Consider the following 15386-nt stretch of genomic DNA (forward strand, 5'->3'; position numbering starts at 1 on the left):
AAATTTCACTCATACCCGTTAATTTCTGAGCAAAAGTGTGTGTGGGAGGGTTCTCACCAGCATGAATTAGAGTCTGCCGTGCATTTCCAAGAACATTGAAAAATAGAATGGGAAGTTCCCCCAATGGGGTTTTTTTAGCGGCATGATAATATGTTGATCAAAAAGAGCGTAAGTATAAGATCATTTAAATCATTACAGACAATCTAACCACCAAACCAGAGAATACCACACTTAGGGGTCCATTTATAAATGTTTTTACCCAAGATTTACACATTTCCCAAACTGAATCAAATTACAAAGCTGTGAATCTTGGGTGAAAGTAGTGTAAACATTGGGAAAAAATAATAAACAGACCCCTAACATTTTACTTGTAGACAGTATAAATAAACACAAAACCACTTGTGCATAGACTTTAATCTTATTATTTCTACTAAATCAAAAAGTTACATTTATCAAAGGGGCCCCATGACATATACTAGTCATAATAAACTTGTAGCAGACATTATCAATTACAGCAATTACAATGCAAATAAACAACCTCTCAATAAATCAACTCTAATCAGCATGACTCAAAACTCAAGTTCAATAAAACAAAAGTCCCAGTAAATATTGAAATAGAGAGGCTTTATATGAATCCATCTTGACTGGTAAATGAGTAGCCATAACTGTAATGGTTTTTATAACAGGCTAATATATAGGTAATGTGCAGCAAGAAAAGTGTATACCATTCATTTTATTGTTAATGTTGGTTCACCTGTGTTGTATAGGCATATAAATTCCTTGGCAGATGATAACTCCAATAGAATCCCATCAAGATCTTCTTAGATTTCTTACACAGTATGACATTTTGGTTGGTATGTTACTATTTAAGCAGCAGACCTTTTGGGCAGTAAACATTTTTTTGAAACCTCATTTGTCCTCATTTGAAAAGCAGTTTGTAATTAACGCTTTAATATGGATCACTATAGGGCGGTCAATTCACATTAAATACTTTTTTCAGGCTTTGAAGTGTTTGTTCTCTGGTGGTTTTCTTCCAAATATCCGGCAATTCAGCCGGTTGTGCTACATACTCTTTTTCAAACTCCTGATTAAACTTTACAAAGATGAACTTCCAGTAATCTGAGGACTCAGTGCTGGAGTCAGGCTGAATCGTCCAATTTGGATAATATATACAATACTCTTTATAGGGATGCCATTGTATTTCAGTGTCTGCGTTTCTAAAATGAGTGCTAGATACCACAGAAGTAGAACAGATATCAATGACTAATTGCTCATTTTCCACAAAACGGCACTGCCCCAATCCTTTTGGTCTGTGAATAGAAGCTGTGTGATTCGTATGATCACCACCTCCAGCCTCACAGGGGACTTTACAGAAAGGACACTGCTTGCCACATCAAACCACCTTCCTAAACAATTCATCCTGGGGCTTCACTGTCACTCTGGTAAGAACATACTCTATATCAAAGGATTCTGATAGGATTTGTTGTTCTGTCCCCATGAGGAAGTGTTCAATTTCTGAAGAGAACTGCTGAACATTCACCAAATTATGAAATGTGATAACTTTCAGGTATTTCTGTGAAATCACCAATTCTGTTTTTAGCAATTTGCAGAACTTCTCCAAAAAACCTGGCACAGATTTTTCCTTCAAACATCTTTCATTTTTAAGAGTGGTTTTTATTTTCTTGTCAATGGATGACAAAATAAGTCCCTGCAATGTCTGTAAAGGTAATGCTCGGCGATATTTGTTTGTGATGTAAGTTAAAATCCATTTTTTTGTGAAGCTCCCATATGAACTGATGTATTCAACATACCTTTGGAATGACATGTCTTCTAGAAGCTCCTTTAATATGGTACACTGGACAAAAACTTTGGCTGCTAAATGTCACATTTTCACAATCGCTTAGAATCTCATCCACCATTTTTTGCCCAAGATGTTTGAAAACATGATCTATTATGGCTGGTTTCAGGCACAGTTCACCAAACTGGCTGGCTCTGCTTTGATTTTCATCTTTTTTGTGGAAAATACTGAGAAACGTAGACAGGTATTGAGGCTTTAGCTTTTCTAAGCAAAGTTTAGGGTCATTCTCTTGGATAAACTTGTCATGTAACTTCTGGAAGGCCTGAGAGGCTTTTCCAAAAATGAAAAGTTTGATATCCAGCTCAAACTGTTTATTAAAGTTAAGCTTTTTCACCTTTTTATCATTTAGTATATTATTGATCTTGTGTAGCAGTTCCTTAGAGTTAGGGATGAGCTTCAGCTAGATCCGTTCCTGTTATCTTCTTACTGACAGGCAGGCTTGTATTGTTACAGTATATACAGCTACCTGAAGAAAATTGCTGGTGTTCTTTTGATCCTATTAGTACCACAGTCAGGCAGCTAGACTATTTACAGTTAGTGGGGTGCGTCCTGCTCACAGTGTTCTGCTAAACCTACAAGTTAGTGGGGTGCGTCCTGCTCACAGTGTTCAGCTAAACCTACAAGTTAGTGGGGTGCGTCCTACTCACAGTGTTCAGCTAAACCTACAAGTTAGTGGGGTGAATCCTGCTCACAGTGTTCAGCTAAACCTACAAGTTAGTGGGGTGCGTCCACCTCACAGTGTTCAGCTAAACCTACAAGCTAGTGGGGTGCGTCCTGCTCACAGTGTTCAGCTAGATCCATTCCTGTTATCTTCTTACTGACAGGCAGGCTTGTCTTGTTACAGTATATACAGCTACCTGAAGAAAATTACTGGTGTTCTTTTGATCCTATTAGTACCACAGTCAGGCAGCTAGACTATTTACAGTTAGTGCAGTGCATCCTGCTCACAGTGTTCTGCTAAACCTACAAGTTAGTGGGGTGCGTCCTGCTCACAGTGTTCAGCTAAAACTACAAGTTAGTGGGGTGCGTCCTGCTCACAGTGTTCAGCTAAACCTACAAGTTAGTGGGGTGCGTCCACCTCACAGTGTTCAGCTAAAGCTACCTGTAGAAGGTTGGTGGTGTTTTCATACTACAGGCAGGCAGTTGATTTTGCTAGCTGCAGTATCAGTACATATATATATATATATATATATATATATATCCCAGCTTCGTGCAGCTACAGGCCATTAGTATGTCTGGAAGGCCAAGAAGGAGAGGCAGACTGTCACAAGCCAATAAGAGAGGGCAAGCAGGCTCTGTGTCTAGTGCTGGTCGTGGAGACGGTGCATCCTCATCAGCACGTGGCCGTGGGACACGCTTTGCCTTTTTTTCGGCAGCTGGCCGTGTTGAGCCGCAACATGCGGAAGACTTGGTCGAGTGGATGACCAAGCCATCCTCATCCTCCTCATCCTCTCTCACCCATGCCCAGGGTACTTTGTCTGGCAAAGCAGCTGCCTCTTCCCTCGGCTCAATGTCATCAGTGACTCCTTCCCTAGCCCCACCATGTCCTCCTGCGGAGTCCCTCGAACTGTTTGACCACAGTGTTGGGTACATGCTCCAGGAGGATGCCCAGCGTTTGGAAGGCTCTGATGATGATACTGAGCTCGATGAAGGCAGTAACATGAGCACGGACAGAGGGGGTGCCCAAGAAGGACAGAAATCTGGCAGTCATGCTCCCCCTGCTGCAGCATACTGCCAGGTTTGCTCCAGTGATGAGGAGGGAGGGGATGATGAGGTCACTGACTCAACATGGGTGCCTGATAGGAGAGAGGAGGAGGAGGAGGAGGCGGCACATCACCAACGAGGCAGGATGCCCTCCAGGGTCAGCCTAAGGGCAGCACATTGACTGCATCACACCCCAAAGCTCCACATGTGCATGGCGCTGCAGTCTCTGCGCGTTTTTCAAAAAGTTCTTTGGTGTGGGCCTTTTTTGAGACGAGTGCATCAGATCGCACCGCTGCTATTTGCAACATATGTCTCAAGCGTATCTCGCGTGGCCAAAACATCTCCCGCTTGGGTACCACATGCTTGACCAGACATATGTTGACCTGCCATGCAGTTCGTTGGCAAGCGTATCTAAAAGACCCACACCAAAGAACAAAGAGGACCTCTCCTTGCTCCTCATCAGCTGAGATTTCCAACCCCACTAGACCTTCAGTCCTCTCTGAGACCTGCACTGAGAGGAATGAAGGTGTAGAATTAGGTGTGTCACAGCCAAGTACTTGTGGGCAATCTGCTTTTTGTACACCAACGTCAGATTGTACCAGGCAAATTTCCCTGCCCCAGCTGCTGCACCGCCGAAAGAAGTTTGCTCCCAGCCATCCACATGCCCAGCGGTTGAATGCTAGCTTGGCAAAATTGCTAGCACTTCAACTGCTGCCTTTTCAGTTGGTAGACTCTGCCCCCTTCCGTGAGTTTGTGGAATGTGCGGTTCCTCAGTGGCAGGTACCCAAACGCCACTTTTTCTCACAGAAGGCGATTCCGGCTCTCTACTGGCATGTGGAAGGCAATGTCCATGCCTCGCTGGACAGGGCGGTCAGCGGTAAGTTGCTCATTACCGCTGACTCATGGTCCAGCAGGCATGGACAGGGACGTTACCTAAGTTTCACAGTGCATTGGGTGACTCTGCTGGCAGCTGGGAAGGATGCAGGAAAAGGTGCAGTAGTGTTGGAGGTTGTTCCGCCACCACGCCTCCAAAATGCTAATGATTGTGACACACCTCTCTCCTCCACCCCCTCCTCTTCTTCTTCCTCCATGGCCTCTTCCTGTGCATTGTCCTCGGAACCAGCAGTGCTCCGTAGTCGTTCAAGGGGCTACGCAAGTACGCAGGCCAAAAGATGCCATGCGGTGCTTGAGCTGGTGTGCTTGGGGGACAGGAGCCACACTGGGGCAGAGGTTCTGTCAGCTCTGCAGGGGCAGGTTCAGAAGTGGTTGACGCCATGCCAACTTAAGGCAGGAATAGTGGTTTGCGACAATGGCACCAACCTCCTCTCTGCCCTCCGACAGGGACAAATGACCCATGTGCCCTGTTTGGCTCACGTCCTTAACTTGGTGGTGCAGCAGTTCTTGGGCAGGTACCCGGGCTTACAGGATGTCCTGAGGCAGGCCAGGAAAGTCTGTGTGCATTTCCGCCGGTCATATAATGCCAGTGCTCGGCTGACGGACCTCCAAAAGGAGTTTAACCTGCCCAAGAACCGCCTAATCTGTGACATGCCCTCCAGGTGAAACTCAACGTTGGCCATGCTGCAGCAGCTGCACACGCAGCAGAGGGCCATCAATGAGTACCTGTGCGACTATGGCACCAGGACAGGGTCAGGGGAGCTTGGTTTTTTTTCCCCACGCCAGTGGGCCATGATCAGGGATGCATGCACTGTCCTGTCACCATTTGAGGAGGCCACGAGGATGGTGAGCAGTGACAGTGCATGCATCAGTGACACTGTCCCCCTTGTCCACCTGTTGGAGCACACGCTGCGTGGAATAATGGACAGGGCACTTGAGGCAGAACAGAGGCAGGAAGAGGAGGACTTCCTTAGCTCTCAAGGCCCCCTTTATCCAGACAGTGTTCCTGCATGCCCGCCGATCACACAGGAAGAGGAGGAGGAGGAGGAAGATTGTGTCAGTATGGAGGTGGAACCTGGCACTCAGCATCAGCAGCAGTCTTTAAGGGATCAGTCCCAAGAAACACATGGACTTGTACGTGGCTGGGAGGAGGTGGCTGCGGACCATGTCATCCTTAGTGACCCAGAGGACTCCGGACCGAATGCCTCAGCAAACCTATGCTGCCTTGCCTCCCTGATCCTGCAAAGCTTGCGTAAGGATCCTCGTATTCGTGGTATCAAGGAGAAGGACCAATACTGGCTGGCAACCCTCCTTGATCCACGTTACAAGGGTAAGGTTGCGGACCTTATCTTGCCATCGCAGAGGGAGCAGAGGATGAAACATCTTCGGGAGGCCTTGCAGAAAGGTCTGTGCAACGCGTTCCCAGGGACTGGGAGGTTACAAACTCCTGTTTCTGGACAACTTGTTGCTGAGGCTTCGGTCAGTCAAAGAAGGAGCGGTGGAGAAGGTGGCCGTCTGACCGATGCGTTCAGACAATTTTTTGGTCCGCAGCCCCAAGGTATGATCGGTTCCAGCAACCATTGCCAGCGTCTGTTTTACATGGTGCAGGAATACCTAGGGGCAAGATCAGATTTGGACACCTTTCCCACCGAAAATCCTCTGGGTTACTGGGTCCTGAGGATGGATCACTGGCCAGAGCTTGCACAGTATGCAATTGAGCTACTGGCCTGTCCTGCATCCAGCGTTCTTTCGGAACGCACATTCAGTGCTGCTGGAGGCGTGGTAACCGATCACAGGGTGCCTCTGTCCACCGACTCGGTCGATCGACAGACCTTCATAAAAATGAATCAGTCTTGGATCACCACCAGCTACCAAGCACCTGATGCTGATGTAACCGAATAATTTTTTTTGAAATCCCAGATCCCTTCAAAGACTGCCTATGCTGATGCTGAGTGACTATCCCTGAGTAATTATCCTCTTCCTCCTCAATGATCACGCTGATAGCTTGTAAGAACATTTTTGGTTCTGGACGCCACCACCAGTGCCTAAGGCACAATTTTTCAGTCCCTGTTTAACAGGGGCGTGTAATTACAATTTTTGATGCAATACTTTGCAGCAGGGCTTGTTCTTGCGTTCCAACTAGAGTGTCTGTGAGGGGTTGCAGTGTTGTGGCACCAGCACCAGTGCCTAAGGCCCAATTTTTCTGCCCCTGTTTAACAGGGGCGTGTAATTACAATGTTTGATGCAATACTTTGCAGCAGGGCTCGTTGCTGCGTTCCAACTAGAGTGTCTGTGAGGGGTTGCAGTGTTGTGGCACCAGCACCAGTGCCTAAGGCCCAATTTTTCTGCCCCTGTTTAGCAGGGACGTGTAATTACAATGTTTGATGCAATACTTTGCAGCAGGGCTTGTTCCTGCATTCCAACTAGAGTGTCTGTGAGGGGTTGCATTTTTTGTGGCACCAGCACCAGTGCCTAAGGCACAATTTTTCTGCCCCTGTTTAACAGGGGTGTGTAATTACAATTTTTGATGCAATACTTTGCAGCAGGGCTCGTTCCTGCGTTCCAACTAGAGTGTCTTTGAGGGGTTGCAGTGTTGTGGCACCAGCACCAGTGCCTAAGGCCCAATTTTTCTGCCCCTGTTTAACAGGGGCGTGTAATTACAATTTTTAATGCAATACTTTGCAGCAGGGCTCGTTCCTGCGTTCCAACTAGAGTGTCTGTGAGGGGTTGCAGTGTTGTGGCACCAGCACCAGTGCCTAAGGCCCAATTTTTCTGCCCCTGTTTAACAGGGGTGTGTAATTACAATTTTTGATGCAATACTTTGCAGCAGGGCTCGTTCCTGCGTTCCAACTAGAGTGTCTGTGAGGGGTTGCAGTGTTGTGGCACCAGCACCAGTGCCTAAGGCCCAATTTTTCTGCCCCGTTTAACAGGGGCATGTAATTACAATTTTTGATGCAATACTTTGCAGCAGGGCTCGTTCCTGCTTTCCAACTAGAGTGTCTGCGAGGGGTTGCAGTGTTGTGGCACCAGCACCAGTGCCTAAGGCCCAATTTTTCTGCCCCTGTTTAACAGGGACGTGTAATTACAAATTTTGATGCAATACTTTGCAGCAGGGCTCGTTCCTGCGTTCCAACTAGAGTGTCTGTGAGGGGTTGCAGTGTTGTGGCACCAGCACCAGTGCCTAAGGCCTAATTTTTCAGCTCATGTTCAACAGGGGCATGTAATTACAATTCTTGATCTAATATTTCACAGCAGGGCCCTGTGAGGGCTTACAGTGTTGTGGCCACAACAACACCTAAGGCCCAAATTTCTGCTGAGTATATAGGGCAGGCCCCTACTTTCAAACATCTAACTTACAAACGACTCCTACTTGCAAACGGAAGGAGACAACAGGAAGTGAGATGAAATCTACCCCTAGGAAGGGAAATTCTCTCCTGTAAGAGTTAATATGGGGAAAACATTTCTCCTTTCCACTGATGCTTTCCAATCCTTGTTCCACAAAAAAAACCCAATTTTCAAAAAACATTTGTCATTGGGACAAAAGTGAGGTGAAATCTTCTGAAGAGGAGGAAAGACAGAAAAACAAATGTCACAGGGGTGATAACCCTTCCCTATGTTTTCCAAAAAGCTTAAAAAAGATTTTTTGGCTGGAGCTAAACACGTTAAAAATGTACCCGTTCAAAATTACAAACAGATTCTGCTTAACAACAAACCTACAGTCCCTGTCTTGTTTGCACCGCCTGTATACAGCTGTTCAGAGTATATAGGGCCTGGTGACCCCACACCTTTCCTTATTTTAATTGGGTGCGGGGTTCCCCTTAATATCCATACAAGAGCCAAAGGGCCTGGTAATGGACTGGGGGGTACCCATGCCGTTTGTCTCACTGATTTTCATCCATATTGCCAGGATCCGACATTACATTAAACCCGCAAGCAGTTTTAAATGAGATTTTTTCCTTTAAAAATGACATTTGGTGCAGGGACTGTTCTAAACACGGGAAACACGCGCCACTTTACAGGCATACTATAGACACCCCCCAGGTACGATATTTAAAGGAATATTTCGTTTTTTTTTTTTTTTACTTTAAGCATCATTAAAATTGCTGCTCCCGAAAAAACTGCAGTTTTTAAAAGTTTTTTTTGCATTGATACATGTCCCCTGGGGTAGGACCCGGGTCCCCAAACCCTTTTTAGGACAATACCACGCAAATTAGCCTTTAAAATGAGCACTTTTGATTTCGAACATTCAAGTCCCATAGACGTCAATGGGGTTCTAACGTTCGTGCAAATTTTCGGTCCGTTCGCAGGTTCTGGTGCGAACCGAACCGGGGGGTGTTCGGCTCATCCCTACTTAGAGTACATTTCATTGTAATCATCTCTGGAAGACATCTTCTCTTTTATATACTCATCACTGATATGAATTATTGAAGCAGCAAGATCACTAACCTTATTAATATGTTCTTGCTTAAATATTAGGTTTCCTAAAACTGATTTAATGGAGTGACCAAAGTCCTTTTTAGCATCTTTACAAAACCTGACACCTTTCTTTGCATATTGATGTAAAACTTTAACTCTAATTAATGCTTTATTTATCTCATGTCCTTTATTGCTCATGTCATTTTTAAGAAGGTGAAGAAGAGAATGATCCACATTACATCTCTTAAGTTCTTCCAACTGCAAATCTAATAACGTCTTCTTCCACATCAACTCAAATTCTTCTTGAATTTCTTCTTCACTTACTTCCCTATTATTCTGTCTATATCTTTGCAGGAGATGTGTTATTTTATCTTCAATTAATGCCTGGGATTTCCTCTCGATGTCCTGGATTTGTATTTTCCCTTTCTGGATAGAGACAGCCTATGACACTTGCTAAGAGCGTTTCTTTCAAGAGCTTTTCTTTAAATACTTAATTTGAATTATTCTCGGTGTCATTCTATGAGATTAACATTTTTCTGAGTTTTCAAAATATTTTTCTAGTGATTCAGTCATCTTGTTTTCTTCCTCCAGAAGAATATTCTGCAGCTCATGTTTATTGATTTCATATGTTTCTCCAGATTGATTTCTAATTTCATTTTCTGTGCTGATCACCCAGTTGTGAATTATTTTACAGAAATCCCATTACCACAAGGAATATCGTGAAGACAATTTTTTGTAGGCTTTGGCCACAAGGCCGTTTCTAAAACTAAAGATGAATTTCTCGTGTTTCACAGACCGCCACAAACTTTCTATCCAAGCAAACAAATACATTTGAGGCTTAAGCACATTTGAGCTGTAGCCAAGTTTTACTGGAGCCATTGGTGGGTCTCCCTGCCACAAGCCCGGAAATGTACCCATTGTCCTTTTTAATATCGTACTTTATCACATCAGTGAAAGTTGAAAACTCATTTTTCTTTTCCATTTTGGCAGCCTCCTTTGTCATTTCATTCAACTGTTCCAGAAGTTTCTTTGTGTCTCATGTTCTTATCAGGAGCTGATACATCACTGACATTTTGGTGTACAAACTGGCAGTTAGGCTTCTTCCCAATTTCTTTCATTGTAAGAAAAGCATGGACCACAATTTGTAAAATATCCTTCATTTCTATTGTGTTTTCCATGGCCATATTGACTATGATGATATCACTCAGCTCAACCGCTAGTGTGGCCAGTTCATTGTCATGTTCATAGCTGCCCTCTGGAGAGGCCAACTCTGGAGCTTTCAGACCCTCATTGTCAATCACCAGGATGAAGTGACAACCCAGCTTTTCCTGAAAGTTCTCTGTTACCCTTAGAAGAGTCATGAAGGATCCTCGTGTGAATCCTCCACTGGCCACTGGGAACTTCAGACCAAACATGGTGTTGAGAAGGGTGCATTTTCCTGTACTCTGCAATCCCAGCACAGTTATAACTCTCAATTTACATTGTCCCTTTGTTCTGATGTCCAACTCAGTCAAAACATCTGTTATCTATTGCAGGGTGATGTTGGAGGTATCTCCATCAATAAGCTCCAAAGGAAATCCATCTAACAGAAGATCGGGTGCTACTCCTGGAAGTTTAGAAAACTTTTTTGATGTCTCTCAATTTGTTTTTGATTTGTCATAGAACTTTCAGCTTCGTAGAACTGATCCAGTTCACGTAGAAATTGTTCTATTCCTAAAGAGCTATCTGAAAGTTTATGATCTAAGTCCTGAAGTTCTTTTCTATGTGCAGTGTTGATACATTTCTCCTTATATGCACTTTGAAGTTTTGTCAGATTGTGTCTAGCAATTGCATCAAGCTGAAATTTCATCCACTTTAGAAAATGTTGTCTTTCTTTCTTAGACAAATCAGTAAGAGCATTTGTAAACATCTGTATACCTTTTGCAGTTTGGTGTCTATATTGCTCTGAGCGCAGGTTATTGCATTTATTTTGCAGATCAGCCTGATATGTTTCTGAATGTTTCTCTCCTTGATTTTACATTCTGCAAAGTTATTTTTCTATTTTGGACAACTGTTTCCAGAGATCTCCTCGCAATTTCATCACTTGCTTTTTATACTGTGCTACATTCTGAATTTCTCAAATGATTTTACTGGCAAGGTGCTTTCTGGCATTCATTTGTATCTTCAACCACCACAACATTATGTTTATTAAAGAATTTAGGGAGATTTTTTTGGAAAATTTATTTAAAATATTTTGAAGTTTTGGTTGGATTTTTTTATGAAACATGCATAATTTTCTGACTTGCTTTTCAAGACAACATGTTGCTTCTCACATCTTAACACTGGTAATTTACGCTGAAGAATACTTAATGTCTCTTTATATCTTTTTCTGGACTAGGAGTAACAGCAAAGTAAAATGTGGTGTCACACTGACTGCATGTTGATAACAGATGGAATTCTCGCTGATTGATTGTCTCCATAAATATAAACACAGCTGATGAGATTTCACTCAGAAATATGAACTAGTCCCAGTTGGTCTCCAGGTCTCCACGTAGGTTGGCCACTGCAAAGGGTACTGGAAAAATATCAGATTTACTACAGCGAAAATACCAGGATATTTCCACAAGTCCTTCAGATATTTTCCTCTCAAGGTTTCCTCCTTCTATATCATCATGGATAAAGAAGTTGTATTGCTGCTGGGCTGGAGTAAGAATTTTATTCAGAATTTTGGATTTCCACAATCTTACAAAAGAAATGATTGGCATGGAAATATTCACCACATTTTCCTCTCTGAACCCTTTGCTGTCATCTAGTGACTGAGGTCTCTACTTTTTCACAATGTCTCTCATTGCCCACAGCATGAAGGTACAATGTGACCCATCACCAGCAGGGAGCAGCAGAGGGACAGCAAACTGACACATGGCCATTTTACTCACAATCTCCTGTTGCAGAATACTGTCTGAACAATGCAGAAGTACACAGAGAACATCAATGGGGTGCATGAAACTTGAACTTTGTGGACCCTCAAATATAGCTTCAGATAGATCATTTTCTTTTCCAGCATCATTGTCATATAGAGTAGACATTTGCATTACGTTTCGTTCCAAATCGAAATTCGAACAAATTTTTCATTATTCGGAAATTCGTATGCATCTGAATTTCCGAATTACAATAGTAACGAATTTAAACGAATCAGAAAAAAACAAACAAATTCAAAAACAAATTTGAATCGAATTAGAAAACAAATTCGAATCAAATTCGAAAAAAATAGAAAATGATTTTCTAAAAAATACAATAAGATAGAATATAAAATAATAAAGCAATAGAATATATATATATATATATATATATATATATATATATATAAGAAAAGCATTGAATAACAATAGAACAGAATAATAATAAAATATATATATATATATTTTATTATTATTCTGTTCTATTGTTATTCAATGCTTTTCTTTTCTATTATTTTCTATTCTATAATAGTCTTTTCTATTCAAATTCATTCTATCTGAAATTCGAATTTCGGAACATGGCTTCTGAAGTTCGAATTTCGTATAGAATGAATTTGAATAGAAAAGATTAGAATATAAAATAATAGAAAACAATAGAACAGAATTGAATAAAATATACAGTAGGTGACCACGATATTGTGTCAATCTCGCCGCTGTTATTGACGAGATTTGACACCTGCGAGCCCCGTCGGGGGAGCCAGCACTGAACTGGCCCGCTCATCAAGAAAGGATAACTGTGTTTTTTCCTTTCCAGATGAGCGACAAGCATTGCTGACAGGTGTCTGGTATGAATCATGAGGGGGAACTCCGTGCCAAATTTTAAATAAAAAACCGGCATGGGTTCCCCTCCAGGGGCATACTAGGCCTTTAGGTCTGGTATGGATTTTGAACCCCCTACGCCAAAAAAATGGCATGGGAACCCTCCAAAATCCATACCAGACACTTATCCGAGCACACAGCTCGGCCAGTCAGGAAAGGGGGTGGGGACAAGCGAGCACCCCCCCTGAACCGTACAAGGCCGCATGCCCTCAACATGGGGGGTGGGCGCTTTGGGGCAGGGGGGTGCCCTGTGCCCCCCCACCCCAAAGCACCTTGTCCCCATGTTGATGAGGACAAGGGCCTCTTCCCGACAACCCCTGCCGTTGGTTGTCGGGGGCTGCGGGCAGAGGGCTTATCAGAATCCAGGAGCCCCCTTTAATAAGGGGGCCCCCAGATCCCGGCCCCCCACCCTATGTGAATGAGTATGGGGTAAAAAGTGTCAATAAAAAAACACACTACACAGGTTTTTAAAGTAATTTATTAGGTAGCTCCGGGGGTCTACTTCCGACTTCGGGGGTTTCTTCCGACTTTTCCGTGCTCTCCGGCCTCTTCTCCCAGAGAGAAGAGGCTCTCTGGTTCTTCTCTCGCTCTCCAACCTCTTCTCCTGGTTTCCAGTTTTTCTCCTGCTCTCCAGCCTCTTCTTCCAGTGTCCGGTTCTTCTCCCGCTCTCCGGTTCTTCTGCCGGGCTCCTTCGCTATCTTCTGCTCTTTTGCCGCTCTCTTGATAGTGTTGGCCCGGTTATCTCCGTCGTCTTGTTCTCTCTTCTCTTCTTCCGATGTTGACACAACACTCTCCCCCGCTGTAATGCTGTGTGCGAGGTGCGCAACGACTTATATAGGCATGGGGCGTTGTCACCATCTTCTGAAATTCAAATTTCTTATAAAATGAATTTGAATAGAAAAGATTAGAATAGAGTAGAAATGAATAGACTAGAAAGACAATAGAACAGAATAGAATAAAATATATATATTATATTATATTTTATTCTGTTCTGTTCTATTTTTTGTCTAGTCTATTCTTTTCTATTATTTTCTATTCTAATCTTTTCTATTCAAATTCATTCTATACGAAATTCGAATTTCAGAAGCCATCTTCTGAAATTCAAATTTCGTATAGAATGCATTCAAATTTAAATAGAAAAGTTTCAAATAGAATAGAAAAGAATAGCATAGAAAAACAATGGAACAGAATAGAAAAAAAAAAATATATATATATATATATATATATATATATATATACACATTATAACATCTTCTGAAATTAAACTTTCATATAGACTGAAATCAAATTTGAATAGAAAAGATTAGAATAGAATAGAAAATAATAGAAAAGAATAGCATAGAAAAACAATAGAACAGAATAGAATAAATATAATATATATATTATATTTTATTCTATTCTGCTCTATTGTTTTATAGTCTATTCATTTCTATTATTTTTTATTCAAATCTTTTCTATTCAAATTTAAATTCATTCTATATGAAATTCGAATTTCAGAAGCCATCTTCCGAAATTCGAATTTCGTATAGAATGAATTCAAATTCGAATAGAAACGTTTAGAATAGAATAGAAAAGAATAGCACAGAAAAACAATGGAACAGAATAGAAAAAAATATAATATATATATAACTATCTTCCGAAATTGGAATTTGGTACAGAATGAATTTGTATAGAAAAGATTAGAATAGAATTATATTTTTTTCTTATCTGTTCTCTTGTTTTTCTATGCTATTCTTTTATATTTTTTATTCTATTCTAATCTTTTCTATTGGAATTCAATTTCATTCTATACGAATTTCTAATTTTGCAAAATGGTTATATATAGTTTACTTTTTCAAATTTGGTTAAATTTTTTTCGAATGTGGTAGGATTTTTTCGAATTTGATAGTTTTTTTCGAATGCGGACGAATTTTTTCAAATTTGATAGTTTTTTCCAATGCGGTTGAATTTTTTCGAATGCGGGTGAATTTTTTTTCGAATTTGAATACGAAACTAAATGAATTCCAAAAACGAATGTAATGAATGCAACAAATTTAACTAAACAAATTTAGTTAAATAACGAATCGAAACGAAACAAAACTAAACACATTTTTTCATCCTGCACATGAGTGTTCCTTGCAGTAGAGCCATGATCTTCCTCAGAGTACACCAGGGTACATCTTCTGTCTTCTGGGGTTTATTGTCTTTATTGTACTCTGCAGAGATTTCAAGATTATCCACCAAAGTCAGCTTATTAGAAATATACTTCTTCATCTTCAACAGTATAAGGAGATTAGTAAAAGACTCTGACTCTGTAAACAGAAATAAGCAACAAGTAAAATTAACCACTTCACATCTGCGCTATAGCCGAAAGACGGCTGCAGTGCAGACTTAATTTGCCGGGAGGGCGTCCCGACCCCATACCACGTGATCAGCTGTCAGCAAATGACAACTGATCATGTGACGTACACAGAGCCAGTAATCAGCTATTTTTTCTCCTCACGCTAATAGCGTGAGGAGAAAAAAAAAGGCGATCACCGGCGGCTGTGAGAGGGACATCGGTCCCGATCGTGGAGAGTGCTCACCAGCGCCACCTACCAGTGCCCACAGTGTCAGTCACCCACAGTGCCCACAGTGTCACCTATCAGTGCCCACAGTGCCACCTATCAGTGCCCACAGTGCCACCTATAAATCACCAATCAGTGTGTCATCATTAGTAC

The 15386-nt window shown here is 42.1% G+C and overlaps 1 pseudogene; it reads right to left on the reverse strand.

The window, feature by feature from the left end:
- Positions 1 to 973: 973 nt before the first annotated feature.
- On the reverse strand, positions 974 to 14940 carry LOC141147543 (up-regulator of cell proliferation-like; annotated as a pseudogene).
- Between the last annotated feature and the right edge of the window lie 446 nt (positions 14941 to 15386).

Source organism: Aquarana catesbeiana, linkage group LG06 (assembly GCF_042186555.1).
Source record: "Aquarana catesbeiana isolate 2022-GZ linkage group LG06, ASM4218655v1, whole genome shotgun sequence".
Classification (NCBI taxonomy): Eukaryota; Metazoa; Chordata; class Amphibia; order Anura; family Ranidae; genus Aquarana; species Aquarana catesbeiana.